This window comes from Xenopus tropicalis, chromosome 5, assembly GCF_000004195.4.
Source record: "Xenopus tropicalis strain Nigerian chromosome 5, UCB_Xtro_10.0, whole genome shotgun sequence".
NCBI lineage: Eukaryota > Metazoa > Chordata > Amphibia > Anura > Pipidae > Xenopus > Xenopus tropicalis.
The window spans coordinates 141,954,180-141,960,211 of NC_030681.2; positions in this window are offsets into that span (position 1 = coordinate 141,954,180).

The window sequence follows — 6,032 nt, forward strand, 5'->3', positions numbered from 1 at the left end:
CTGGAAAAAAATACCAGCCTGTGTTTTTATCTTTTTCCCCCTATTAATAACATTGGCATCAATTGTAATTCTTACCGGCCAGGTGGCAACCCTAGCCCCAGCGTAATATGGAGTGACTGCAAACAAATGATTGCTCGGCCTGCATCATACACTATATTGCCACCGGCACCTTCCCAACTGCCACACACAGATTGAAAATAACATTTATATTATATTATGTTGCAATATTAATATGGATGCTGTTTTTTATTAGAAAGACAACAAAATCTATTGCCTATTAAACAGATGTGCGGGCAGAACTCAATATTTAACATTTTAAATAATTTATAGTTAGGCTTGTCCATGCATTAGGGGGGACATTTATATGCAGTCTCTATGTCACAGCTACCAATTTATTTTAGAAAAGAGAATCTGAAAACAGATGAAATTTTTTTGCAGTATTGATGTGTTTTCCGTAATAATAGGCGGCAGGAATCACAATGAGGCATCTATGGAATGGTTTAGATCAGGGATGTCCGACTGGAGGCCCGCGGGCCAGATATGCCCCAAAGGATTTGTATGGCCCCCAATCTGCTCAGAGGCTTCATAAACTTTACTATATGACATTATCATTTTAATTGAATCTGGTCCCCTAACATGCTATATAAGCTATAACTGGCTTAGTGCTGGTTTAGATGATTGGATGAGAAGTGACTATAAGCTATTTCATTAACCGCAATTAGCAGGTTATTAGAAGATCATCATGATTTCTTCTACCTATTTGTCTGCACAGTGGCCTGCTATGTGAGCCATTTCCTAGCCAGTGGCGTAACTTGGTCATGTTGGGCCAACCTACAGAGTCCAGCACCTCCAGGAACCCCCTCCCAGTCCTGGCCGTGCCACTATACTTAAGGTAGAAGAGGGGGTGGGGAGGGGGCACTAAGGTACAGCAGACCCCACGATCCGCAGGATCTGCTGTATATATTGTTACGTCACTGTTCCTAACCCAGTGACCAAACTGATGTGGCCCTCAACTTAGGTGTAGGGTTGCATTTTTGGCCATTCCTATCTCTGGGCAGGGGGGGAGGCTGGTGATGTCATGGGGGTGGGGTGGTGATGTTACGAGGGTTGGGCTATGACATTGGGAATGCCACATCAGTCTCAGAGTCCTGCTCAGTTTTCCAAACTGGGAAAACCCGGCTGGCAGTTTTGACCCAAACAGCCCTTTTGAAAAGCAGGAAGTCTAGGTCAAAACTGGCCAGGTGGCAGCCCTACTTAGGTGGCAGAAGCTAGTAAATATTCAGTCATTAGGAAAATTATCATTCATTAGGAAATACTTAATTGGTGAGAATAGTGACCAGCCAAAAGTAGTTTGCTAAGCAATAGGTCTACTCATAGCAATGTTTGGAGGATGGTTCAGATGATTTTGTTGTTCAGATAAATAAATGTGAACCAGAAAAAAGAGGGACTTGAGCCCCAGATGCCAAAAAGCTCCTGATGTAAATCAATGGCCTTCAATTGGTGGCTCTCCAGCTATTGTTCCCATTATACACCATCTAACAGTGGACAGACAGGCAGACAGATGATCCTAAGATTTCTTCATTTATAAATCCCCCATTAAGCACATCTTCTCCTTCATAAGTGAGATCCTTTCATTCATTTTATTAACCATGTCACCCTTCTCTGCACCCACCCTCGATCCATCATTTTCTTGTTTTATACTGGAGAATAGATGTGTACAGCTTTAATGAGAACTGGGGTTAATATCTGGGTAATATCTGCCACAGTAGGGTGGGATTAAGTAATTGATTAAGAACCCTAATCAGTCAGTGTCCTGGTTAGCATGTTATGAGTACACAGGGTTGTGTTGTAGCTCTTGTCACTCAGGTTGGTAGTTAGATATACAACTGGTGGCTGCTAATTGAGTGAAATGAGGGAAGAATGACACTTGCAGAGTTTATCCTCGGCATGGCTCTGGGCTTTGATCTCCTTTCTTTGTGCCACTGTGGGATATATCTCATGGCTGGATTTAAAGAGGATTTGAGCCTATTTGTGTTTATTTAAAGCCACTAAGTACACCAGGAATGTGCTACTATTAAACTATCGACAACTATTCTTTACAAAAGTACAGAAATGTATAGAAGCAATCTAGAATTATGGGATAACATTGACTTGTACAGACCATAGTCCAAATATATAATACAGTCTAAATATTCCCTCCTGCTACTGCACTACAATGCCAATATGCTGCATTGTGGAGTTGTCTCTGGAAAACCAAGGTGGCAGCCTACTGGTACCTTGATAGTTTTCACGTCTTATTCATATATTCATATATATTGTATTGTCACAAACTGTGACCTACAGCACTTATATTTGCCTATTTGTGTCTGTAAGTTACCCTCCCCTCTAGATTGTAAGCTCTACGGGGCAGGGACCTCCTCTTGTGTCTTAGACTCTTATCTTATTGCAACTGTATTTATTTTGTATTTATTGTTATACTTTGTATTTATCTATTATCTTAATACCTCCTGTTTGTATTAATCTATTCTACTGTACAGTGCTGCGTACATAAGTAGCGCTTTATAAATAAAGATATACAAACATACATACATATATATATATCACTGTAACCCCTTTTTGGCTGTAAAACAGTCAATGACCAGCTAGAATGGCAATAGAGCAGTGATCCCCAACCAGTGGCTCAGGGCAACATGTTGCTTCCCAACCCCTTGGGTGTTGCTCTCAGTGCCCCCAAACCAGGGAGTTATTTTTGAATTCCTGACTTGGGGGCAAGTTTTGGTTGAATAAAAAAAAAAAAAGATTTCCTACCAAATAAAGCCCCTGTAAGCTGATAGGGTGCATAGAGGCCCCTAATAGCCAATCACAGCCCTTATTTGGCTCCTCCATGAACTTTTATGGTGCTTGTGTTGCTCCCCAAGTCTTTTTACATTTGACTGTGGCTCATGAGTAAGAAAGGTTGGGGACCCCTACTATAGAGAATGAGGAACATTGGTCTCTAACATACAGTTTGGGCTTCGCTATGTGGAAGGATCAAGGGGAGGTTGATCCTAAGATATAATTACCCCTTATTGGGGGCAGAACAGCCCTATTGGGTTTATTTCATGGTTAAATGATTCCCTTTTCTCTGTAATAATAAAATAGTACCTGTACTTGATCCCAACTAAGATATAATTACCCCTTATTGGGGGCAGAACAGCCCTATTGGGTTTATTTAATGGTTAAATGATTCCCTTTTCCCTGTAATAATAAAACAGTACCTGTACTTGATCCCAACTAAGATATAATTACCCCTTATTGGGGGCAGAACAGCCCTATTGGGTTTATTTCATGGTTAAATGATTCCCTTTTCTCTGTAATAATAAAACAGTACCTGTACTTGATCCCAACTAAGATATAATTACCCCTTATTGGGGGCAGAACAGCCCTATTGGGTTTATTTCATGGTTAAATGATTCCCTTTTCTCTGTAATAATAAAACAGTACCTGTACTTGATCCCAACTAAGATATAATTACCCCTTATTGGGGGCAGAACAGCCCTATTGGGTTTATTTAATGGTTAAATGATTCCCTTTTCTCTGTAATAATAAAACAGTACCTGTACTTGATCCCAACTAAGATATAATTACCCCTTATTGGGGGCAGAACAGCCCTATTGGGTTTATTTCATGGTTAAATGATTCCCTTTTCTCTGTAATAATAAAACAGTACCTGTACTTGATCCCAACTAAGATATAATTACCCCTTATTGGGGCAGAACAGGCCTATTGGGTTTATTTCATGGTTAAATGATTCCCTTTTTTCTGTAATAGAGGTTCTGTATGAATGGAAACTTGTGCTTTTTCATAAATGTTATGGATTGATGTTCTGGGTAGCAATGAGCAAATGGATTCACAGCAAAATTTTGCAATTCTCCATCACTAAATTATTTTGCAAACGGGTATAGGGATACTCCCTGACCCGGAAGCAAAACCAGCGGTTTCCCCTCCGAAAACACACTTGGGCTTCTCTTGTAGGGATACTCCCTGACCCGGAAACAAAACCAAAAAAAATACTAGCCTCCCTGTAGTTTTTGTTGTCTTTCATATTAATAACATTAGTATCAAGCAACATTTTTACCAGCTAGGTGGCAACCCTACTTTTGGGGTTGGTTTGGACCCCTGTATGCATGTTCTGTATGTTCTTTGGTCGCCATATTAACACCCTGCTCACATTCCCCAATTGGGGTGTAGACATTAGGGCAGCTAGCCAACCTGGACGTTGGAAAGGGGATTAATGAAGGTTTTTTTTCTTATACAGATGAGGAAACCTCCCCATCCAGCACTTGCATCTGGTTCCAATTAGATTCACCTTTGCTTTTATATGAGCCGACAGTAAATGTAAATAACCTGAAGATTCCAAAACACGGACCTGGCAAGTGTCCCCCTATAAACAGAAAGGGCAGTGTTATGTTAACGCCTGGCTGCACTTGATGTGGGGGCATTTATGGCAACTTGTTTCATCTGCTAGGATGTTATTTTTAGACCCCTCGTAGCAAACTCAGAAAGGAAGTGAGTCTGTGCCTTTTATTACCAGCCATTACACGATGTGTAGAACACTGAGTACATGAGCTATAGGATGGGAGAATTCCTCACTATTCAGGCTAATACGAATGCTGTGCACGGGCGCTCAGAGACCCCCTCTATTCAATTCACTAGATTATAAAAATGTTACTGCTATGATATCATTTATGAGCCATAAAAGCATAGTGTACCCCCATCTAAACTGCATAAGGATACAAGGTAGGAATGTTTAACCCTACATTCTCTGACAGCTGCCATCACTCCAATTATAGGATAGACAGAACAGGCAGGCTTCCAATTTGCATTGAGCTACAATAGCACCACTGCAGGTAGTTGTAGTTCACCTTTGGCTAGAGAGCTGCTTAACAATCACACTGTGAAAGAACACTCCCCCTGCAGTTTTTGTAGGGAGTAACATTCCCCATATTGTATATGGAAATTCAAAACCATAAAAGCTTTCCTTTCTTGATATGGTGCTTAAAAATGTTAAATCACGTGACCAGATTAAATTACTAGGCACCAACTGTAAATGATGAGCATTTATAAGAATAAAATATATTTATGGGGCTCATGTATATATAAAGTTACTAAAGAGTTCCATGACCATAAAGCCAAAGGCTGCAGGGTACTTTTATACTTGTTATGGAACTTCAAGGTAACTTCTAATCTGATATTTAACAAGGTATAAATATCCTAAGTAGCATATGCCAGTTAGCATTCGGAAAAGGTTAAATGGTCAGGGGAAAAATTTTTTTTGCCGCGCGCCAATTTTTACCCCTTCCAATCCTAATTGGGTCCCATGGGAGAAAAGCGCTTTACAAATGTTTTGTTGTTGTAATTAGTAATTCCGATTTGGTTCGGGATTCGGCTGAAGCAGTCAGGGTGGGTTCGGCTGCACCCAAAAAAGTGAGTTTGGTGCATCCCTAGTTATATTGTTATATTATAATTTATTTAGAATACATGAGTTTGACCAGTGACTTAGCCCTAGTTACAAATGATGGCCTCATTGAGCACCATATATATTTTACAGGATCTTTATGGCTCATGTATTATATAATTTTCACAAAGGGGCACATTATATAAAGAGTGCAAGAGTATCAGGTAGGGAGATAAAAAAAAAAAAAAGAAAAACACAATTATTTTAAGATTCAGGGCTCTTTCTCATTTTGAAATATTTTCAAAAACTAACAACCCATTGTACGAACATGTTTGCCCTCATTATTTAACTGCATATCAGCTGCCATAGGCATGTCCTAGGAACCTTTGCACCAGTAACTACTTTTTTTGTGTTTCCCATAGTGGCTCCTCCCCCACATTCTCCTACCTTCTTTATTAAGACTTACGATGTTAAAGCTCTAATTAATGGTTGGTTCTAAAGGTCCCCATACACATACCAATTCTAGCTGCCGCTATGGGTCCCTTAGACCGATTCAGCAGCTTATCGGCCCGTGTATGGGCACTACTGATGGGCC